This window comes from Corvus moneduloides, chromosome 7 (assembly GCF_009650955.1).
Source record: "Corvus moneduloides isolate bCorMon1 chromosome 7, bCorMon1.pri, whole genome shotgun sequence".
In the NCBI taxonomy this organism is placed as follows: domain Eukaryota; kingdom Metazoa; phylum Chordata; class Aves; order Passeriformes; family Corvidae; genus Corvus; species Corvus moneduloides.
In genome coordinates this window covers 6,363,240-6,388,762 of record NC_045482.1, presented here as the reverse complement: position 1 = coordinate 6,388,762, position 25,523 = coordinate 6,363,240, and the positions used below count along the sequence as shown (strand labels likewise).

Genomic DNA, 25,523 nt, shown 5'->3' with positions numbered 1-25,523 from the left:
CTATCTCACCTGCTGATGCCCCCTTTCCCAGCTCCTCCTGTATCGTAACAAACATCCACTTCCCTCTTGTTCCTAGCAGGACTTCCAAATGGTCCTCAGCTTCTCCTGTGCACCTTTACTTGTTTCCTCACTTGCCAGACACGCACACTGTGCCCAGAGCCCTGTGGGTACTCAGACTGCTGGCAAGCAGAACAAAGAATATTTCCACCTTCAGCAAAAGGCACACTACAGCACGTGCCAAAACAGTGATTTTAATGAAAACGATCGTCACTTCACAGCTGTGAGACCCCAGCTCAAGCAGAGCTGCCAAGTTTGCCTGAAACAGGCCAATAAACACAGAAGTTATCAAGAAGTGTTGGGTGAGTGGGGCAAGAGAAAGAAGAAAAAGTGTGAGTGCAAAAATTTTTCTCTGAAAATCAGGCAACCAAAAGAACAAAGAGGTCTTTCAACAACTCAGCTGTGACCCTGACTCAGGATCTGATGTGAACTACTGCAGATGTGCCACTGACCATCTCTATTTTTTCAGAGAAAGAAGTGGACACTGATTTTATTAATACGTGGATCACAATGGCTGAGTCCCACTTAAATAAATGATGTTCAGCTACACAATGAACATAAGTTGATCACACTAATAATGAAGAAACTCTAATTGAAGTAATTTCCTCCCCCTCAAGCATATGATTAAACTGGATTATTCCGTACCAAACAATCTAGAAGTGCACTTAGTCTGAGGAAACCTCTGGGCATAGCTCTGCAGCTGCTCAAGGGACTCGTCCTCTGGGCTCTTTGGATGTTACTTCTGAACATACCATTCAGCCCTATGGGAAGGAATATAAATAGCTAATTATTTTCATTTAGAGGTATTCAGCAAAATTTTTAAGCCAAATTCTGACCCAAACTACAAACCAACACATGCACTGTTAGTGGGATTTAGAATGAGCCGTACAGATTGAAGAGTCCAGTGCCTATGGAAGTGCTTAATGACACTGCTATCCTATACCTCCATCCACAAGATTAACAGGACTGCAGCTTGCCTGCAGTTGTGTGCTACTGCGAACAGTTTCGAGTGGGAACTGAGCAGACCTTGCAAAATACTCTTTCAAGAAAATTTTCATTTAGCAAGCGGCAACTCAGCCAAACAGAATAGTCTTTATGAGATGCTGCCTACCTTCCAGTCAACAGCCTCCCTACAGGTCAGGCCACACTGGGATTGCTGCTGCTTGCAGTTGTGACTCCATGAACTCCTTGCAGTTTTCACTTTCTTCTTATTATGAAATCCAACTCCATAGCTAAAAAATATCAAAGGAGCACAATGTCACTAAGAGCATGATGGCAGTAACCGAGACTCAAGATTCAGAGCAGTTCAACACTGGTTCTTCTCCCTGCCCCCAGTAGACACAAACTGTCATAAGGAGGCAAATCAGCTGTACTAATTCTATTCTGGAAATGAACAGAATAAATGTCCTTATTTTCCACAATTCTTTCAGACATACAGCACTTATCAAACAGGACAGAGACTACCTCGCTGATTGCTGCTTTATATGATCAATTGAATTAGTGTAAATAGATGTTGCCATCCTGACCAGGACATTTACACCTTTGTATTTCACACTCAAAGTACAAGGGAATACTGAACTTCCTGAGGCGGGGAAACTTCTGGATTTTTAGTTTACCTTGGTCATCTTCTAGGTTGACCTCTATCTAGTGCAAAACTGTGCTACATCATAGCCATTGACTAGCAGCTCTTGTATTTGTATAAAATAAATATTTACAAGAAGAAAGAGATTATTTCATTTTCAAAACAGAGAGTTCCTGCAAAGGAATTCATTAAAACATCTGCAAAGCCAAGGAGAAATATTTCACAGCAGCACTGATGGAAAAGCTCTAACTGAGGATTTACAAAGCGTGTGTGAAACTATTTCAGACAGTTCTTAATCACTGGCTTAAAAATCAGCAGGCTCTCTGAATGTCACTGGTATCAAGGTGAATGTCACATACTGCAAAGGATTTTTTTTTAAATTGGCAATGCTTGAAAAACGTAGGAGAGATTTTTTGGTTATCAGAAAGGTGCAGAAAATACAGAAGTGATAGAGTGTCATGCTGCACTCACTGCAGAGGTACCCTGTCACAAAACATTAATTGAAACCCTAGAAAATTTGCAGAAAGTTTTGCTTTTACTGGGAGAAGGGGGGATATAAAAATTCTCTTTGGATCAGCCTTGGACTATGTGTCATGCCTTCATTGCCATCCACACAGAAGAGCAGTAATTGCTGATAGGGGAGGGGAAAACTGCTGTTGCCTTACCCTTTCTTTTTCTTCTTCCTCCTTACAAAAAATAACTAAATACAGAAACCACATCATCTTCAATTATGTCCCTGTTACTACAATGCAAGATGTGAAAATGTTACCCCAGACACCAAAATGGGCAAAATTCTTACTTAATGTGTTTCAGAGGAAACCAGAACAGTCCTTGGAAAGAGTAACTAGTTGTACACACAATCATCTGCAACACACAGACCATTAGGCTATAATTTATGTTTATTAGACTTTGTGGGGTGCAATAAATCATTGTTTTCATTTGTAGAGCATTATTACAGCAGTGATTTAACTGAGGAAATTCTTGCTCCTGGCCTACAGGAGTGAAAGGTTAATGGCATAATGAATTCCTATAAAACAAATAGTAGACTTTGGCCATCCTTCAGCCAGTGGGAGGTAAATTAGCAGGTAATAAAGTGTGTTTGCAATCTGCATTCTCAGGCCAATAAATAATATGCAGGGGCTGGTTTTACCTGCTTTAGTTGACAGTGCATTACTGGGACTATATAGCTCTAGACCATCTAGGAAAGGTACAGAGAGCAAGAGGGAGCTGATTTTGCAGTATCCTGACTTTTAGCACTGATATATGTCAGATATTACCAGAGAGGCATATCTAGAATATTATAGCAATGCTCATAAATTCCACATTGCACTGCAGTAAAGTACGGCTTCTACATGTGGCAAATACACATTCCTGTGGTCCCTTCAGCTTGTGACATTTACTCTGCCATCCTATTAACTGGTGGCATTTCATTCTGGTAATGGAATAGCTGAAGGAAATAAAACCTCAATATGCAGCACCACTCCGAAGGCCAAAAAAACCCCCATCCTAAAATAATACGCTAGCTCTCACTATGAAAGCTAAACATGTTATAAATATATTTCTATGAATGGGCATTAATTACCATTCAGTCAAGGCTTGTGCAACGTGTTGGTGCTCTCCTGCTACAAGAAATACTGCTACATTGCAATGCATTTAAATCAAAGTATTATTAAAATGGGAGAGGTTTTTTTTAGCTGGGGTTGTATTCTTTGCCCTAACTGGTCTCAGCTTTCCCCTTTCTTTCCAGTATTAGAGGAGAACAGATCCCCAGTTAATGCCTTGCTGTTGTTACCAATGGTTCTGTACTACACGAGATGCAAGACCTGTGTAAGGAGTATTGTAGTGAATCCCACAGCTGAAAGTAAATTCAGCAGCTTTGTTAAAGTTTGGTTTTGTTCTGTATTTCCCAAGGAAAGTATTTTCTGACAGGTAGCCAGAGGTTTGGGATATTTGAAATCCTTTTGCCCTGAAGAGAAAAAAAATAAGCCAAGTGTCTGAGGGCATTAAGATGTTGATCTCTGCTGCCTGAACAGATCATATGGCGATTTTTGAAAACCTCATTCCAGGCCCTATGTACCTGCAATGCAATCAGCCCCAGAGACTTGCCTACACTGCAAAATGAAACTGCTGATTTGAGCCAAGTGACACCAACCAAACAAGAGCCAAGATCTCCTCAGGGCCCCACTGGTCCCAAAATATAATTACTATTTGATACTTTGATACATTTGATACATTTGATATTTTTTCCTGAAAACTACCTGTACTGTGAGACCTGCACAGCTGTGCTTTTCTAGCACATGGAAGTGGCAGAGGCTGCAGGGCCAGTGCTGGGGACACACACAGGAAGAGCCCACACCACTGCCAGCAATGGGACACCCTAAATTGCTCCCCGGAGTTATCGGCAAAGACTGATAACAGGCACAAGTCAACAGTATGTTACAGTAATTACAAAGCCTCCTCCTAAGCCTATATATTTATACTTAATTTTAGTAAGTAATTTTATTATTTTCAGGGCACTTATTTCTGTCTTATGTAACTTTATGGATATCAAGTCTCCTCTCCTGCTGAGAGAGGAAAAATTCTTATTTAAGCTCTTTGCGTCATCCCAAATGACATTCTCATTTGGGAGCCAATTAAAAGAAACAAAACGCCAAACAAAACAGATCAAAAAAACCGTATCAGTCAGGCCCCAAGTACTCCTATCTTTCAAGAAAACTTTGTAGAATAAAACTTGAAAAAAAAAAAAAAGTTATCCTACTTACTACGGTACTTGAGTGAGGGTATGAAAGATGACCTTTCTTGAAGTGACAAAACATCACGAAAACAAATGATGCCACCACAGTGATATTAATGTCATTAAACTGCTGTTTTGATGAGAATAACAACTGTCATGTGTCACAACTATAGACATATCAAGGAATATCTAGAGTCACTCTATACCTTGTTTGTTTTCTTTTGATTTTAGTTTGATGTTTCTGTCACTCCAGCCTAAGTTTTAACACTAAGCTTACTCTTACAGCAGTTCAAGAAGCCAAAATGGCTGTACCCAAAATATGCAATACCTCTAGGATGATCACGTTTTTTGTAAAGCAGTATTTACCCAACGAAGTTTGGAGGAATTTTTGTCTTTCACTCACAGGTCTTATTGTTGAATGGTTGCCTCATTGCTTACATACCCACATCTGTGCAGACCCTGGAATCAATAGTGGTTTTTTATTTCACAAGTATTTATCACTTTTAAATAGACAACATATGACTCAGAATGGGAGTTCAGGGCTTTTATCAGGTGATAAATGGGGGCATTCAGGAGCCCTGCTGGGTCACAGGCATGGCAACCTGCTCCACAAAATCCTTTACTTCTGTTCTGCCTGAAAATCATACCATTGCTGTGACTGGTGTAAGAAACAAACAGATAATTATGGATTGCAATATTGTTTTAACTTTGAATATTGCCTTTTCTACCAGTGCCACAAAAAAACTTGGGTGCATATATCTGCACCTATTTTGAAATGGTTATAACTGATGCCATGATGATTCTTTGCCTTTTCTTTTATACCCTTTTACAACTTCTGTATTCTTAGTGCTTTTTGTCTACATTCTTGGACTTGTTTGTTAAGCTGAGAGACTAAACATTTTAGAAGCTTAGTAGCTAGGGATCAGTGTGCCCCAGACCCCAAGGTCCCCTCCAGAACACATTCTGTAAACTAAGATAGAACCATCCAGGGGAAGGCTCCTTGGGGAGGGGGGCTCACTTGAGCCTCTCATTGGGGAATCTTTGATAGATATGCTAATTAGTAAAACCTATAATGTTATACCAGATCTTTTGTGGGGTGCGCATTGTGGTGTGCATTGCGGGGTGCATTTCGGTGCATTCCACCTGGACATGTGCACCTAAAGATCCTTAAAATAAATACAAAGGTAAAACCCCTTTTTCCCTTCTAACCGTGTTTGATTCTTGATTTTAAGACCAGCAAAAGGCATCATAACAACTCTTGCATTTAGCTTGCGATTTTTTACCACCTATGTGAGACAGTTTCTAACTTTTTTTAGGTAACTTACTGTGGAGAATATGCTACAAAATTTTAAACAGAGCACATTGGTTATGGCATCACACAAATACTAAGATCATAATTCTGTGAGTCTACAGGTTACAATTTTCAAGCCCTCCTGCATAACTGCACCATCCAGGCTGAAATAATTTTGTCAAGTGCAATGTAACTACAGCACATTTTGAAACTAGGACTGACATCTTAAAATCTATCACCAAGCCGTTCAAACTGGAGCTGGGAGCTGAGGACAGGGAGCCATTCCGAGACTGCTGGCTGGAAACTCTGCCCTCAGACACGTGCACTCCATGGTTGGACAAGGCTTCCCAAGTGCTCCCTTCCCTCAGCCCCATCTGCTGTGATGGCACAGCGCCTGCTTGCCCGTGATAGAGCCAGTTTGCTCAGTGCCAAGCAAAATGAGTTTAGATGGGCAGTTTGCGAGCTGTGGCTCTTCTACAGAAAGTCCCTCCTCTTAAGGACACTGGCACACAGGTGCCAAATGCCACTTTAGACTTGATGGCATCTGCTGGTGCTCACATGCCAAGAGCACAGCACCTAAATGGAAATGGTAACAAAGATGGGAATCTGCGTTTATGGTTGCCAGAAGGCTGTCTGTGCTCAAACACAAAGCTATCAGGACAACACAGGGTATCAAACTCGATGTTAAACTCAATCACTGCCTCAGAATTACCTGTTAAAGGATAAATCACAACTGAGGATGACATCAGGAAACAAGAAACCCATGACAGCGAAAAGGTCCAAAACTCTCTTTTGCACCTACCAACAGGACTATAAAGCACCCAAAACTTCATCACCCTTGTGTGATCTCCAGTACATTTACAGTGGAAGAATTAAAGGTGTTCTGTTAAAACCAATTCAAATGCAAAGGTACAAAGAAAAACAAACACCAACCAACCAAAATCTCACTAGAAATTCCTTAGCCTGTCTTCCATTTGCCTGCATAGACGTTTATGCTCTACTTATCCTCTTAATGGCCCAACATGTTAAATAGATGTCTATTCCAGACCTCATAAGCAGAAACAGATCACTTTGCTTTCCTGCTAAGGCAGAAGGTTACAAATACTTAGTGACTCTCCTAAAAAGACAATAAGGGATAACAGATATCTTTTTCCTGCAGCTTCCTCCTTATCTGACCTTCCTTACCAATATGCTTCTGCATTCATTTTTTCCCCCTCAGAGGCTATAAATCATAATGGGTTATAATAAAATGTTCTTTCTTTGTATTGCTTCTACATCAAAAAGAAATTTCTGTTGCATTAGGAACTGTACACACACAGACCCTGAAAAACAGGTTCTCCCATAAAAACAAACAGTCCTGTCTAGACAAAGGTACCACAGCTGCTGCTCATCAGCTCCTTATTCCTCTCTCCTAAGATGGGAAAGAAGACTAAATGAGAAAAAGGTGTTGCCTGTAGCTTGCCACTTACTAAAGAGGTTGTGAATCCAGGGAATTCTCGTGTTTGTGTAAAGAGCAAAACACAAAACTTTAATTATTACCCTCTAGACCAGCTAATCTCTTTCTAATACTTTGACTGGAATAAACAACAAACTCTCCCCATTTCTTTCTCCCTCTCTTTCCCCTTTTTGTCAATCTGTCCATATTCTATGACCCAGACAATAAGGATGACCATGCTGAGCCATGGCAAAGGCTCACCCTGTCCCTGTCTGTCCGCTCTGGCAATGGCCCACAGGGTCTGGTTGAGTAAACACAGACCAAGGATTATAAATCTAAGACTTTGTAAAGGAAGCCTCCCAGTCTGACCACTCAGGAGGCACTCTGGCAGTCACGCTCCCAGCACCAGAGACCTTCACTGTTGACACCAGAGCCCCTTCACAGTGTGACCCCAGTGACCCAATGGAGGCCCTGCTCAACTCCCTGCACACCCCACTCACAGCCAGACCAGGCTTCCTTTAGCAGAGTCCCAGACATCCCAATCTTTAAAATAATTAAATCTTGGTGCAATAACTAAATAAAAAAATAACAGCCCAAGCTAAGGCCTCTGAGGAGGGACCCAAAACAAAGGGCTCACTGGGCTTTTATCCTCTCACAGTCCAGGCAAGCGCGAGTCTTACTTTTCCCTGCAAGCCCTTGGCTCCTGCTGTGTCCTTGGGTGTCCCTCACTTGGCTGGACCACACCAGCCTGTGCCTTTTCTTGAGCACAGGGTGAGAAGTTCTCAGCCTCTTGCCTTGGGGTCCCACACAGAGCTCAACCTGCAGCTCCTCTGCAGCTGCACCCCAAGTACTCCCAACAACATTCAGAGCTTCAGCTCTTATGCTTCTTTCTGTTGTTGCTGTTGTTAGGCTTTCTACTCTAATTTGTCTTTAGCTAAGGTTTTCACAAGTGATTTTTCTCAGCAACATTTTTAATAGAACAAGTGCATTATTTTGTTAACACCTTGTATTTCAAAAAGAAATCTTAATGAAATCTCTTCTTCTACTCTAGCTGTCTGTAATATATTATATTTAAAGTGTTTGCACCTTGTCTGAATGAAGTGTTATCCCATTCATAGATCAGGCAGCGAGAACACACAGAGCCAGCCAAAGCACATTACTCACCACTTTCTCACCTAAGCTGTCTATGAAACCAGCACCTCAAGAAAGAGGAATCTGTCTCATGATATTACTGCCAGGATGCAGCAGGAGCATCCTGGGCTGAACTCACACAGCCTCCCTGGCAGGGATGGATGGGGGTCCCAGGTGAGGTTTGTCAGGGCCATTTGGGTGTATTAGTGCCTCTCCTGCCCTGCTGCTACTGACCTGCATTAGTCATACATTCAGCTGAAATTTTGTATCCCTCACCCAGACTTCTGTATCTTCACTGGCCTTGGCAAGAATTGTCCCAGCTGCTCTTCTTGTGCTGCAAATTATTCAATATATAAGCAACTTTTGCATATCCAAGTGATTCCTCTGGCTCCCCGTTCAGCTCTCTTTTTTCTTCACTCTGTAATTAGGTGATTTTTACCCTCCCAATCTCAGATATCCCATCCTATCTCCAAAACAGCTCTGATCAAGACAGTTTTAGACCTTGCTTCCACAACCACATCTCATCTTGGTCAACTGCTATTCAATTTAATGGGAATATTAAACAAGGTCTGAGTGGTTTTACCAGGAACTGGATCAAACGTATCATCTTGTAACTGCTGAAACTCCTATTGCAACTAGCAAACATGTAAGTTCCTGGCAGCCCAGCCATATTTAAGAAACACTTAAATATCAATACTATTTACTTTTAAGCAAGGTGTAGCATTCCTATTGCTTTCAGAATGACTTCAGCACATACTGAAATTTAAGGACAAGATGAAATATTTTCCTGAGGCAGTAATTTATATTTGAACTGCCTTTAATTGCAAAAATTGGCAAGAATGTCTTTCACACTCTACTATCTGTCACGTATGTTGGATTGCCAATAGCTACTAGCATTTTTCCACTTTCAGTATGCTGCCATTTCAGTAGCACAGACCGTGCTGTTGTTTTTATTCTCCGAAACAGCCTGACTTTATGATTCTGTTCATTTCACACCTGGCAACACAGAAAATGCAGAGGTAATAGAGGGGAAATCCTTTAGCAATCAGGAAAATGACTAGAACTGCAGTGGAAATGTGTGTTATTTTCTCAAGCAGCAATAAAACGCGTGTGAATTTTCAAGGGAGCTACAAGTCATTGTTTGCCACAGTGACATGCCAGCAAATGCTGATGTTATCCTTCAATAATATGGAAGATAGCACTCATCATAGCCCTCCCAGAGCAAAATACCGGGGAGGCAGGTGTTGCAATACAAAGCAGCTCAATGTGAAATATGTGTAACACACTGTTGATGCTAGAAACAGATTTTCTGTAGCTGAATATAAACACAAAACTCACAAACAGGCACACAAATGCATGTTCCTCTATTGCTTAGAACAGTGAAAAAGCATGGAATGTTCTTTTACCAGAAACATGATGGAAAACTTAGGTTCTGAAAAATAAATCCAATTTCCTGTTTGTGGTTTCATGATGTTTCCTTGGTCACAGCATCTTCTAGCTTAGCTTTCTCTAGTGATGTCAGGTTTCTTGCTGAGACTGGAAAGATAACCTGCATGCTTTCCAATAGGCATTGATAGGAAAGTGCCTACTAAAAATTCTACATCTGGACTAGCAAAACGTTTTCATTGTCCTATTCTAACAGTGGCTTATGTAGTCATTTTTAATCAGCAACAGTAAAACAATCTACAGAGGGAATCACTTGTTATCGTGAATCCAGACAACCCATCATCCCCACGTGTGGATGGCAGAGATGAGGAATGAGAGCTTGGGTCACATTCGAGTTCTCTGGGCTGAATTTCTGCAAGATATCCAGAAAACATATCTGAAAAATGCAGTGGGAGAGAGGCTAGGTCTAGATAAATTCAGGAGACCTTGTCTTAATCAGCTAGGTGAAGGAAAGAAGGAAGAAATTCCCCAAGACAGAAGATACGGAATAAAAGAACATAACATCAACAGAGATTAGATCCAAGTCCCATGAAGGACAAAACAAAGGAAAACTCTTCTTCGCAACTATTTCATATACTCCTGACTTACCTCAAATTCATTTTCTGAACTCTTTCCAAATAAATTCCTCTGCATGTTTCACCACAAAAATATATTTTTAAAAATCCCTAGTAATTTTATATAATTTGTAGATGTTGTCATTTTAGTTATGCAAGCTAACTTTCTCTCCCAATGTTTCATTTAATGCTTCAATAAATATTGAGACCACAATGAACTAGTTCTTCCATCCAAGTATATGCTGAGAAACTGTTTCACAGTACAGAAAGTGTCCCTGTAAAATATATAAAAGGATTCAAATGCAGATTAATTGCTTAGTAAAGCATAAAATAATGAGCAAAAATTTTAATAAAATTAAGCAGTAAACTGATTATATCTACATGAATATTTAATATATTGTATTATATTTTAATATACATTTATTATATAAATTTGGTAACATTAAGTAAATGCATTCCTAAAAGCTCCAAAATGGTCACACAATGAACACATGAAAGAATGGAAAACTTCTGGGAGAAAAACTTATTATCAGTGGTATTTTGTAAAGAATCATTATCCCATTTTTTCTAGGCTTTTGCTTTAATAACATACCCTTCCAAAAATATAATGTGGAAAAAAAAAAAGCATGCACTCTAATGACTTTATGCCTTATTTTTTCAGTGAAGGGCAGAGCCTGTAGGGGCCTTAGGGAAGGCAGGCAACAAATGTCATCTTTCTTTTCATATAATTGTATACCCATGTGCTTTATGTAATCAAAATGAATACTTCAATTTGTTACATATTTCGCTGGAGGAACAGAAGGCATATGGAAAAAAAACCCCAAGGGCAAATGATCTCACTCACCTGGAAAACAACGTGTGTGTTAATAGAGTAATTTGTTAATTAAAGATTCTAAGATGTCCACCAAAGCCATTTACTTCTGAATTACCACTTCCTAGAGTTAAACAAGATCCCTGGTAAAACGTAATTAGAAACTCTATTTTTCCTGTGTCTCTGCCGTTGCTGAGTGCAATCAATTTGACAAGTATCCCGAGAGTTACCTCAGCAGCAGATGGTCTGCGCGCCAGCCCAGCGAGCGCCGCGCACCGCCAACAAAAAAGATAAAACAATTTCACGCCTGTCGCTGGAGCTCTAAGACACAGTGCTGTATTGAATTATCTTCAAGTTAAGCTTCTTACTGGCAGTGGAACACAAAACAGGGATGACTGCAGAAGACAAATAAATACTCATTTATAGGACTCCAAGTGCAGTCAAAATTTTTTTCAGGGTTGCTTAAAACATAAGTAGTGGTGCTTCAGCTCACTGTAGCAAATGTGAGAACTTGGCCATAAAGATACCTGGGAATACTTTCCATTTCAACTATGTGACACCACCTTACAAAACTTTTAACTAGGTTTTTTTTTCTTTAAAGAAAATAAAAAATAATTACTGTGTTCCATGTTGAGAACCCAAAGAACTCCAGTTTTGTTTTAAAAAGGAACAAACACAAGTGACTACCTTGTACTTATTGCAGCAATATGAAACACGAGGTAAATAACCCACAGGTGTGTGTTATTCAGGAAAGCCCTAATTCCAAGGCTCTCCAGGGGGCTTTTTAGGTTCCTATGGCAGGAAGAAGGAAGAACTGTTCTGGTTGGAATCGCAGTGTTTAGCTCTCATTCTTGCTGCTGCTGTTGGCTGCACTCCCAGATTTTTCCCTATGCGTGGTACTGGGTTGTCCATCCTTCCTGAGGCAGGAACCCAAAAGGATGAAAGAAACTTTTATTGAGGAATGGCATTGGAACTAGGGGTTATTTTTAAAAGTGCACTTCCAGGCATGAAATGTAGTAGGAAGATAGAGCTAATAGCTCAATGAGACAGTGGGGAACTGCAAGGTACAGTTGCTTCTGTACTTAATGGAGGAATTTGGCCAAAGCCATGGGCAGATCATATTTGAATTATAAGTAATCACAGCAGAGCTTCCTCTTGGCAAGTTGTTAAAAAACACTTAAGATTCCAGAAGCTCTATTGTGTGGTTCCCCAGCAAAACTAGGAAATTCTGTACCAAAGACAACTTACAGTTTATATTGTATGAGTCTTGGGGACTGCTCAAACAAAAGCAGCAATCCAGAGCTATTCTTATTTATGGCTCACCTTAAGTAAGAGCATGGCTTATCATGTGCACCCTCTTGCAGCAGGGGCAGGTATGTGGTTCTTCACCAAACTCATTATAAGGGATTGTCCCTTTAAGTAAGCTTATAAATTTACTGTTATGAAATTTAACAGTTGATATTAAGAACAAAATGTTGTCTTTGCATTAATATGAGCCTTCCCACATATAAAGTTCTATTTATAAAAGCATAGCTGTCTTTAGTGATTAAATCATAAAAATACTCATTTCTAGACATAAATACCCTAAATCTGACATTTTAAATTTTTGAATCAAAGGCATGTTATGCACCAATCAGAGAATGTACTACAAATGTGGATACTCCTAAACACTAATCCACTGCAAATTCATTTTGCTGCAGTAAGCATTTAAAAGCAGAGTAATTAAAGTTGATATGACAATAACACAGCAGGAAGGTTGGTACACTAAACACAGCATGGAAGACATGATAGCCCAAGAACATGTATGGTGAATAATGGTATTCTATATGCCAGATAATCAGGGCTTCTGGAAAAAGTGAGAAAAGGCTCATCATTGCAGTAGCAAAATGCTTAATATAGGGAATTGATAGTTTATATCCTGGCTATTACCAGTAGAAAGGTTTTATCCTTCTGTGTTGGCCTCGTGTCTTGAGAGCTCAGTGATTCTGATATTTCCCTCTCTTTCTGTACTTACATTTACTTTTGGCACTTGGCTTGATTTCAGCCATTGGGAACTTTCAATATTGGCTCACTTTGCAGCTCTGAGAAGTGTGTTTCTTTAGAGGAGAGGTTTCTTTTCCCTAAGCTTCCTGGGTGCTTTGTCATACCTTTCTTGATGTTAAAGAAAAAAGCCAATACTCTGTGAACACAACCAAGCCTCATTTTTCTACTCCAACAGTCAGATGTGGAAGTGAGACAAGAGATCCCCAAATCCACCACCTTCTCTATATCAAAACTGACAGATATATTTTTCGTCTTTCCCTGCCTCAGCAGCCTCTCTAACGTCCATTTTGCTTCAGGCTGTGGCTGAACACAAACCCTTCACCTGTCCATCTCACAATCTCCTTCAACTTGGATAATTTTTCTTAAATCTGCTATGGCCAGAGAGAATATATTTAGTGCATAATGGACACATCAAAATAACATGCTGAAGGTTTCCAAGTTTCTTTCTGTAAGGCAGATCAACATGCAAGGAGGAAATACTTCTTTTAATACCTTTCCCTGAATCATAAAATCACTGAGGCTGGAAAAGACCTCTAGGATGATCAAGTCCAACCATCATTCCAGCACTGCCATGCTCACCATGAAACCGTGTCCCCAAGCGCCACATCCACACCCTGGTTTTGGACACTTTCCAGTGAAGGGTCACTGGGGAGAGTGGAGGCCTGGAGAGGCTGTCCCATGTCCACAGATATTCTGTCACTTTTCTAGGAGAGGAACCAAGGGAAAACGGCTCTAGGAAACAGAGGGGAGACAGAGTTAATGGATTTTCCAGTATCATTTCCCTGATAAAGAACTGTGGGGCCCATTGCTGCAGGGGTCTGCAGAGAATCCACTGCAAACTGCCCGCTCAGCAATCCCTGTCTTAGACATTTGTGCTGCACAGTAATATTTGCAAGTTCAGGCAAAAGCCTAAGCCTGTTAGTTTTGCACTAAAATGAAAAGCCTGAATACAATTACCTGTTCTAGAAAACTGATGCATGTGCAAACTAAAATTTAAAAAAAAGAAGAATTCATTACTGGGCTAGGATGGCTAAGACGAATCTGTTAATTCCAATTTCTTTGCCTAAACTGTTCATCAGTGAAATGCAACTAACATTAAATACATTTTATTTTATTTCTACATAGAAATATTTCTAAAGAGAAATCTGACTGAAAGCCATGGAGCTTACTCCTCAAATTTAATATGTGAGCAGTACTTTGGAGTATATTTTAAGGCTACAAACAAACTGTGTTCTTATGGCAGAGCAGCCAGTAAATCAATGCCTGGCAAATCAATAGGATGATCTAACAGGACCATGAGAACAACCTGAAACTTGGGATGTTGAACCAAAGTGAGAACAGTTCTGCCACTGTAACTGAACTGCATCTTAAATTACTCGGATGAACAAAAGAGTTTTGAAAACCTTTGACCCATTCTATTTGATAGAATACAATTTAACTGTAAAATAATCAATAAAACTAATAATTCCCAAAGCATCTACGAGTGAAAAGGTTTCACTTGATGTAGTGAATAAATATATAGCATAATTCTGGTGTTTTTTTAAAAAATCAACCTTGATGAAATGAGATTAGAAAATGTCATTTGTCAAAAATGAATTTAAACTATTATAAGCAAAGCATAAACAAAAATGAGGTCTACCCCAAGGATGCTCCCAGGGAAAACAGGATTAAGTTACTGGTAACTACACAAAGAATGAAAATTCTCACATTTTAAGCCTTGTCATGTGTCTTTAGGTACAGCCACCTGTCATTCCCCTGCTTCAGAATTTCACAAATTATTTTTGTACCAGCGATAAAAAGTGAAGGAAAATACAGAGTTGGATAAAACCTTTCTTAATTTAGAAAACAATCTGAGATTTGAATGCCATTCATCAAACCTGGATTTTAATTTTTCATTTTTTGTGAGTTGGCAGTGGCAGGGAGATGCTGATTTATCCCTGCTCCACACACGAGATTCAGCTGTCCCTTGTAATCCCACTTCTGTTTGGGCTGATTTTTAGCCGTGTGCCTTTAATGAAATCACCAGGATTTAATGGTCTTCCATGCAACCTGGCAGGTCAGCCATGGCTCTGTCCACCTGAATCCTGAAAACCTCTAAGGATGGATGTTCTACCACCACTCTGACTAGCTTTTCTTTTAACACATGAATGAAAAAAACACCCCCCACACCCCTTACCAAAAAAACCCCAAGGCAAACCAAAACCAAACACCCCCAAAAAAACCCTCTTACTTCTACATAGAGCTTTAAGCTTCAACAGAAATTTTCATTTAAATTCTATCAATATATTTTTATCGCTAAGATTAAAATTAATAGCAACTGTACTAAATAAAATATATATTTAAAATGACATAACATTTCAAAAATGGATTTAATCTTCCCTCATGCATGTTTAATTAAGGCTTTAAATTATACCTCCCTGCACTGTTGAGCAATGTTTCTTTACGTTATTGAGAAATGGTTTCACATCATACCAAAGGTAAAAGCAATATCAGGGCAGTGTGGCTTTTCTCACAGGTTTTGGAATGTTTGAGTTAATTAATTGATATCCATATTATTCTTAAGTATTATGTATATATATTAAAAATATAGATATAAATATATAATGTGTGAAATATTTACCACTGTTTCTAAGACATTCCCAAATCCACCAGAACTATTTTATCAATGACAAACTTAAACAGTTTATACTGAACCAGTATTAGCTACAGTGCATTACAATTCACATCACCACATATTTTATGGTCTGTCTTTTCAACCAACAAAAGGGTTTTCTGTAAAAAGTTAATGGCAATACTCTCCAGTCAAATAATGTAGAATAAGGTGGGACATAAGCATAAGTGCCTGATATCAGTCATCCTGGTTAGTTCTGTTATTCTTCATAACTGGAAATGCAACATTATACTACTCTGTTGCATTAGGAAACAAGTCAGGCATGGGTGTGCAATTTGCTTTATAGTATTTAATTTTTTTTTTTTTTTGAGGCTGTTGTGCTGATTTTAGCTGTAAGTTTTTGTAATTTGTGGGGGTTTTTTAAATGGTGATTCACTGACTGAAAATGATGTGAAAATGTGTATCTAAATACAAACCCACACACATATTTTATCTTCTTTAACATTCCATTATCACCAAAAAATTCAAAGAGTAGATAAAGCCCTGTCATATAGGTGACCAGATATCTAGATGGAAGTATCAGTAATTTGACATACAGACTATAAGGCATTTACTACAGACACCCATCCCGGGCTGTATTGACAGTGTACAGCACCAAAATTCAAAACCAGCTTCATTAAATTCATGAGACAATTTAAAGTAAACAGCTACTTAGACAAGACAGAATATTTACACTGTAACTCCAAATATCTAGGAGGAAACATAAGAAAAATTACACGAAACATTCTTTACTCATAGGTAAAATGTACTTACCTAAACTGGCTCAGTGAAGAGCTTTGTTAGACTTCAGCCATGCACAGGTCTTTGGCACTGAGTGAATGCAATTTCTGGGCATTATTTCAGCTGGGATTTTTCACCTTTATTCTACTGCTGGTATTGTCTCTGTACTCTGAATTTCACAATGAGAAGCTGAACTTAAGTGAAGTTCTTTAAACGAAGTTATGCTCCTGGCTACGTGTTCTTTAAAGGGATGGGATTTCTCCTCATACACTGGCATGATCAGGAGCTGCTTCCCTGGAGGCTCCCTCATGGCACTGCCAGGATGTAGGCACAAAAGAATTGCACACTGTTGTAAGTTGAGGGTGAAAGAACAGAAATAAACCTCAACAGTTCAAATGACAAAGGCTTTAGCAGCACATTACTGTAGAAATAAACCCCTTAGTACAAAAATCTTGAACAGAGGGGAAGAAGAAAGGAGGACAGAAATGAGACTATCCACTCCCATCCATAGACCTAATGCTATTTTATGGCAAGGCACTCAAGAGAAAGTGGCCACCTAACCTGCTTTTTTTTATCAGTACTCATCGATTAGTTGGAGATCATCCACACTTGGAATGGGCTTTTTTTGTAGATACCACATCCTTTATTTCCAGAGCTCAAAATTTCAACTGTGAATGTATGAAAAATAGGCAGTGTGAGTGACTAATAGGGGTAGGATCTACCCTCCGTGAGGAACATTTCCAGCTACTGGGTTCTCTATTTGTAATTGAAAATGCATATAGCACAGTCTCTTTGCAGATCAGAATGAAGTTCACAACAGCTGCGATTACGATTACTCTTCTAACCCTCAAAAAACAATTAAGGTTGCTGCAAGGGAACACATTCATCACAACAGAGCAGAACTGATGAAGAGTAGAAGGCAATGGGCATGAAAAGCGTGTTCAGATCTCATCTGATGTAGCATGCACACGCTGACAAAAAGTTGTATCTATCTTGTAAGAGCAGGTTGTAGCAAAGAGATAAAAACACTTATCCCCTCTGAGCTGCACATTTACACACGTCTGGAAATACACAGCCTTTCCTCCAGGTGTTTTCTCAGGGTTTTGTATCTTTTCTGGGTAAAGCTTATTTTCAAATATCTGCCTTTTAAATGTTGTACATGAAAGTAATTAGGCTGTGACATCAAAAGATGTTTAGTTAAATTAACTGCTTTCTATTTAGAAGCTTCCTTGCATGTTGCATTCCTATGGTGACCAGGCATACTCCATCCCGTCACACAACACCCAGCTGGGACAGAAGGATAAAGGGAAATCATATATTGCATAATTGAACATACTTTCACATTTTTTCAATGTGACCTGCTACAAATGCATTTACACTTTTGGTTGTCATTTTTCAGTCTGGAAGAAATCTGTACACAGAAATGACCTACTGTACACACACTGGTCATCATGCTCACTGTAACAAGAAATATTTCTTCAAAAGTCTGCAATTAAGTCAATTACTATCTTATTCTGCACTAGATGAAACAACAACTTGAAAAAGTTGTGTGACATACCAAAATTGAGAAAATGATTCTTTATAAGATCCAAATGTTCATAAGATCCAAAATATTGCCTGTTTAGTAGCAAAATCCAACACAGTACGTCTGAAAATCTGTTGTCAGCCTGTCCTTTCCAACACAGCACCTACAAAAGCACACCGTGAAAATGAGCTGTGGGTTACTGACTTCAAGCAGCCAAAACTTTATACAAAAAGGCAGCGTTTTTCATTATATCCCTGTTCTGGTTTGGCCAAATTTAGAAATATATCCTCTGAGAGAAGGCACAACCACCCCTCCCCCACCAGGTTCAGGAAAAAATAAATTTTCCTCGAAGGAAAGTGAAGAAGATAAAACTATTTATTTAACAAACACATGGGAAGAAAAATAATGTTAGATGGTAAAATCTTTCGCTGTAGAGGAAAAAACCTGGGAAAGTGTTCAAGTCCTCCCTTTGGTCTCCTTGGAGCTGGGGCTTGGGCCGGGGCCAGGCCCTCTGTGCCCAGTGGAAAGTCCTCCCGATGTGCTCTGATGTTACAGCAATCAAGCAGTCCAGTAGAAAAGGGAGAGAATCCGGAATTTCAGAGAAGGAAATGCAAAGTCCAACTCTCAGTCTCTCTCCGGAGAACAAGAAACTGAAAACAACTGGCCAAAAACTGACTGGAAAGCAGCAAGCCCGGTGCTTCCTCGCTCCCCTGCGCCAGCTGGGGGAAAAAAAAAACCTGCTATCTTTTTGTAACCTTGAACAAGCTGCAAACTGCTTTGAGAAAGTTTTGCTCAGTTTTTTTTCCTTCCCCCTCTCAGGCTCAGTTTAGAGGCATAGAAAGGCACAAAAATTAACTTCTGGGCATAGGCAGCGATATGGGATACACATCATAAGGTCACCCCAAGACAATCCCAATGAAAGAAACCACTCTGCTTATGAATTCCACCAGTAACTTTAAGGGTTTCTCTTGTTTTGTTTTTTTTTTTAATTGTCATGCTAATTAGTATTTGGTGTAAATGGGAAATCTGCCATATTTTGTAACTTCAACGAAACAAGCACAGAGGCAAATTAAGACCTGGATTTTACGTTTGATTTTTCATTAAAATATACGTACCTATCATATGTGCATGGGGATCTGCTGTTGTTTGATTTCACTGTTTTTTCCAGGTTGTTTTCCCACATCAGGTTTTTTTGCTCCATGTAGAAAAAAGTGACCTGTCTGCAAGATATGGTGATATATCCATATTCAGAAAAGAGAGTTATTTATGGTTACTGAGAGTGGAACAGGCTCTTACTTTAAGAAACTGTAAAAAATGGTCTTAAAAGTCTTCAGAACACAGCACTGTCTATAATAAGTGCGTAGCCAAAATGACGGCTGAATCATTTAAACACTAACTGAAACACTAGAGAAATATATAGTCCTGGATTATCCCTCAAGTCCTGTGAAATGAGGAGCACTTTCTCATGTGCATCATCTTCCTTGAATTCACTTTATTACTCAGACTGAGAGGAGAATAGGACCCAGGTTCTGAAAAATTGATTTAAAGCTGGATTAGTGGCACTGGTGAACACCATCACTCCAAACCTCTGTGGTGTTAATGGGCCTTGGTCAGTGTTTATGGTCTCATTAGAACCTGGGACCAAAGGGAGCTGCTGCAGAACGCCTCCCTGTTGCTTGAACTCAAGGGTTGTTCTCTGTATTTTGTCGGGGTCCCTTCCCTCCTGCCATGTAGCCCTGGGAGAGGGGCCCTGGTGGGGAGGCATGGGGTTTCCCTGCCCCTGGTCAGCCTTGTTCCCCATTGGTTGGTTTGTGTTCCCCGGCGCGGGCAAGGACCCTCGGGTCCCGTGATTGAGCAGTTCCTCAGCAGAGCTCTGGCCATGAGGCTGGAGAAATAAACATCTCTGAAACATCTATCAAGAATCGGTCCATATATATTTCTTTTCCACAGGCCTCCTTGTTTGATATGCGTGTTACAGTATCTGCACTGTAACAAATGGTGGTGAATCGCTGGCAAGACACCGATCCCTAAGGACAGAAAATTCATGAGTTAAAAACCACTCCAGATCTCTCTCTTCTCACCTTGGTTTGGATATTCTCTCTGGACTATGGAAGAATCATGGAAAATGTGGCTCTCTGAACCACAGAAAGAAATGTATCTAGAAGTTAAAGGAATCCTTGAACAACAAAACAAGAAAGTATTTGTTCCGGGAGATCTAGAACATTTTTTTAACTGGCTTTTCAAAAATTTCTTTTATATTTCTCGAGACTTACTTTTTGATATTAATCCTCCTGGAATTACTGGAATTATTCACAGGTGGTTTTGGCATGAGATCTGGGATGAAATAAGGGATCAAACAAAACATGCATTAGTGATAGAACCTCTCCGTGGATCCACTGTAATCAGTGAAGCTCTTCAGGAGCTTAAATGTATGGTCCCATTACCCCTAAAGCAGAGGATGACTGTAATCCTGTGGCCGAGACTGCGCAGAGGCCATCTCAGGAGCGCGTGACTGCAGCCGTGCAGGTGGAGGTGCCTGCGCTGGATGCGACCGGCCCCCTTGGGAGTGCGCGCCTTATCACAGACCCCATCCCTGTCTCGGGGTCGGCATGGAAGCCCGCTCTGAGCACACGGTTTGGAGAGCCCCGTAGAGCGAGAAGCGGCGGTTTCCACAGCGACACGAGAAGCCGCGCAGCGCCGAGCCGAAACGAGACCACTCTCAAAGCAGCGTGGAGTTGGCGGAGCAGAACCGCTCGCAGGGCACGGGGCTGGTGGTGATGGCAATGCGGGGCCACGCAGAGCCCAGACACGCGCCGGAGCAGCGCCGCTCGGAGGGCGCGGAGCAGCTGCGACGCGGGGGCCCAGACGAGACATTGGAGTCGGTGAGGCAGCAGCCACATGGGACAAGCAGCCACGACAAACACGCAAGCATGTGATAGGAGAAGTTGTAGCAACAAAAATCACAGGAACTGTGAAATGGTACAATGTAAAAAACAACTATGGATTTATAACATGAGATGATACAGGGGAAGATCTATTCATCCATAGAACTGCCATTAAAAGTAATAACCCAAAAATTACCTGCAAAGTGTAGGAGATGGGGAAGTTGTACAATTTGATACAGTACAAGGAAAGAAGGGTTTACAAGCAGCAAATGTTACTGGGCCTGGAGGTATTCCAGTCAAAGGCAGCCGTTATGCACAAAATTATAAACAATATCCATCCCAGCAGCTTCCCTACCCACAACCTACTTTCCCCTTTTACTCGATAACCAATATGAGCCCTTTCCTAAGTTTACCCCATCCCCAGTTTATTCCCAATCCGTTTTTCACCCCATGGCTTCCCTATACAATTCCCTTTCCCTACAACTCCTCTCCGATGCCGAGGGGGGGATGAAAACGGGGAGGGAAGAAATTAAACCCTCTCCTGCCTCAGTTTCCCCACAAAGCGTGCCCAGAGAGTCCTGTCTCCCTTCTGTCAGCCTTAAGATGTTCCAGAGAATCTGTTTGGACATTTAAAAACTCAGGAGTGTGGCTTGTTTTGTTTTGAAACTGTTCTTGTTACGTTTATCCAGTTGTTTTCAATGTTAAGTTTTAAATCTCTTTTTGTTAAAAATGAATGGGTGAAATGTCGGGGTCCCTTCCCCCCTGCCATGTAGCCCTGGGAGAGGGGCCCTAGTGGGGAGACATGGGGTTTCCCTGCCCCTGGTCAGCCTCATCCCCATTGGTTGGTTTGTGTTCCCCTGCGCGGGCAAGGACCCTCGGGCCCCGTGATTGAGCAGTTCCTCAGCAGAGCTCTGGCCATGAGGCTGGAGAAATAAACATCTCTGAAACATCTATCAAGAATCGGTCCATATATATTTCTTTTCCATGGGCCTCCTTGTTTGATACATCGTGTTACAGTATCTGCACTGTAACAGTATTTCTTTCAGAAATTATTTCAATTTGTGTAAAAAATACATTGCGGATTTGCACAGTAATTTTTTCTGAAACGATAAATGCAGAGTGACTTTGCTAGTATTAAAAACATTGTATCTTTCTCTTTTCCTAGCTTAAAACTTCATGAAACTTAATAAAACATATTTCATCTACTGATTGACTGTATAAGAAAATAAGTGTGTCTACTACATTAGAAGGTAAATGCAACTGTTCCAGTCTCCTGAAGGAAGCAGAGAGAAATTATTTCTGTCCTGAATCACATGTCCTGTTTGGGCCTGAGATAAAAATCAAACCCATGACCCTTCATTTGTGTACATTCTGCTCCTCACAAAATAATAACCATTTCAGGATCTTGAATCTGTTCTAGCGTGAATATCCAGGGCTGACAGTAACAAAAATTCCTTCCTAACCCCAAAACATGGCACACACAGCAAGCCTCAGATGTACGCCAGCAGTAAGCAGGAAAGGTTTTCTTTCTCTTCCTCTGCATTTTGCAATGCAAAACAAATCCCCCAGAAGAAAGGTGTGGTTTTAATCTTCCTTTTTGACAGCTCAGGTACCAACTGACAGCTTTAAAACACATTAATCTGACAAGGAGCATCACAAGATGCAGAGTTGAGAGGAAACTAGAATTCATGTCTAAACCCTCAAAGAAGCAAAGGGGTTGGTTTTTTTTTCCTGAAAAAATATCCACTGGGATAAATAGTCATTTTCTTATTGTATGACAGAGCAAGTATATTAAAATTTCTGGATGGCTTGAAAGAAAAAAATGTATCATTGAATATAAAATTAGTTACCTTTGACAAACATAAAGAAAAAGCCAGTTCTCAAATTCTCTTCTGCTTGTGAAAGGAGAATGAATGTAGAAATTATTGCACAGACTTTAAAAGAAAAATAATACAGCTTACATTTTTAAAATTACCAAATTCAGTTACTCCAGGGTGGTATGGTGAGTACACTCATTAGGTATGGTGAGATCTTCTAAGAAAATAATTGGATGAAATCCCATTTACGGTTATTAGTACACAGATATGGTATGCTTGGGAGATTAAACCTCCAAGGAAGTGGATGAGTCTGTGAGGCTGATGATCAGTGTAGGTTTGTGGAAAGAGAACATTCCAAATTGTTCTTAGCAGTCTCAGAAAGAGCATCCAGAACCACTTAAATGCTCCAGAAGTTCCAATCAGACCCCAAAACCTGTCAAATCTAAGCCTAGTTGAATATCCTGAACTCAAAATCCAGACTTTGGCTTGAGATTTCTGAGCTAAACCTTCATAAAATCAAAAACTTACTGAGAGAGACGAGTTCTGGCTACAAATACATGTTCAGCTCAACCAGATACAGATGTTGCAGTTGAGGATATGCAGAATTCAAGTTAAACCAGTACCAACTTATTACTATTTTACTAGAACATTGATCAGGAAAGGGCCCCTCACTCAGGATGATGTTGTTGTTATCAGAGCATAAGAGAGTTACACATCACCTAGGGGATGTAATTCAGCTCCAGGATAAGATGCATGTGACACTTCTGTGAAACAGAGCAACCATTTAATAGGACAAGCAAAAAATTATTTGAAGCTGAACTATCACAGAGTGAACACAAATATTTATAACAGAATCACCATGACAAATACCCAGTCTGACACAACACCTAACTGAAATGGTCCTCATGCATTGTAGATCCATGAAACTGCAGGGAAAATGGAACACACATAAAACATGAGCATTTTGGGTCACCTGGTATGTTTGTTTCTGATGGCCAGGAGCAATTCACTCCAGAGGAGCATTCCCAGGGAGAACCCCAGCAGGACAGGGCACTACCCAGCAGAGTGAGCTCTCACCATCATAAGGAATATTTCGATTGCTGAAATTAGAAAAACAAAGTCAGTCACTACTGAGTCTTCTGTTATTACACATTTCTAAGCAAGAAATAAATTCCATCTTTTATTTTATTTTAACACACATGAAAATAAGGTGCTTAAATTAGCCAACAATCAAAGGGTGCAGACAATTTGTAAAATTTCTCTGCAAGACTACAGAAGTTTGAGCCTGTAAGGTCTCGTTTCCCCGCCTCACTTTTCTTCACACCCCTGCAATGCACCACTGGCATCTCCAAATCCTGCTTTTCCTTAATGGCAGCGAGGCTCTGCAGATCCTGTCCTCTGCTCTCAAATCCCAGAAGCCACTACTCTGCATCACACCACCTAAACCTACTGAGTAACCCAGCACCAAACTGAGCATTCCCAGACTCTTTTCCATCTAACACCCAGGCTTGGACAACTACCACCACAAAACTGCATTTTGCCTCCCTATAAATTTAGGCCATGATGATAACATTAAAATTCCACCTTACTGCTTATCTGCACTAAGGCCAGCCCTGAAGGCTATCAAGAATTCCTGAGAATGTGAGTACTTGGCATTATGGCTTTATGATAAAATACGGCTCTATTTTGCACATTATTTAAATTACCTTACATTTTTTGTTTCCACTGTTATTAAACTGTAATGAATTTGTTTATGGAAGTGTGCACTGCATGTCTAGTACTGTTCTGTAATAGCTGGATTTAGAGCCAGCCTCTGATTTCTATCCTAGACATCATTAAACAATTTATTTTCTGTGATAGGGGAATGTGCTCTTGGGCAAGAGCTCTCCATTATTATGAATTATTAACAACATGTACATACATGCATTATGGATTTAAAAGCTGAAAAAAAAGCTTGCCAGTTATTCTATGGAGTTTTCTCCCCCTACAAGGCCACTGAATTTCAGACAACTCTTTGCTGAATGGTCACAGACAGGGAATCCCTGATGACCACCAGGGTTTTGCTTTCTTGTTTCTAGAATTATAAAAGTGCTTCAGAACAAAATTCTCCAGCTGGCAATATCTGCTTAGCCCTGCACTGTTCCTCCCCATTGCAAGGTGAGGTTGTATACCAGCTGACAGCTCCTCAAACATCCACGCTCCCTGGAAAGGGGTCTCAGCACTGCTGCCATCAAAAGGCGTGTAGTTTTATTTAAAAACATCTTACAAAGAGGGATATTTTGGTAACTGCAGCATTTGAGGAAAATTGTGTCACATTTAGCTGCTCCTGCTGACGCATCTGCTCATGATGTGTCGAATCGCATCTCTCAGCCCCGCTAAGTCTCATAACCCTGCATGATAATGAAAAACGATGGGGAGAAGTGGCTTTGATACCTCATATCACACTGTGACACAGCAGCACACAGAGCCTGAAACACTTAAGCCTCAAGCAAAACCTCTCACACATGCAGCTGCTCTGGCCTCTATTCATGTTTCCCTGCAACTTTGCTCTCTGTAAAAAATACTCTTAATAGGTGTTTGCGCCTTCAACCTTTCCAGGTAATTAGTCCCTGAGCTACTGCAGGACTCGTACATCCCACAGCGCATACTAATGCTGCACAATGCTGCGTCAGGAAACCCCAGCACTTGCCGTCCTGGGGTTAAATGTAGAAGTACCCCCCAAGGATAATTGAATAAAAGGAGGCGGGGGGTTCTAGAGATTAATTAGCACTACTTTCTGCAGGCTTGAGTAGAGTTTATGAAAACTGTCTTTAAAAACTCT

The 25,523-nt window shown here is 40.3% G+C and overlaps 1 long non-coding RNA gene across 6 annotated transcripts in view; it reads right to left on the bottom strand.

The window, feature by feature from the left end:
- Window positions 1–18,165, bottom strand: part of LOC116446737 — a 76,725-nt gene extending 58,560 nt beyond the window's left edge. For 5 of the 6 annotated variants that reach the window (XR_004241332.1, XR_004241336.1, XR_004241334.1 and 2 more), the window contains exon 1: window positions 1,169–5,174. This is a non-coding gene — a long non-coding RNA (uncharacterized LOC116446737). Of the gene's footprint in view, window positions 1–1,168; window positions 5,175–18,121 lie in introns of those variants that run through there. The other variant, XR_004241333.1, reaches the window with a different exon arrangement.
- Window positions 18,166–25,523: the final 7,358 nt, after the last annotated feature.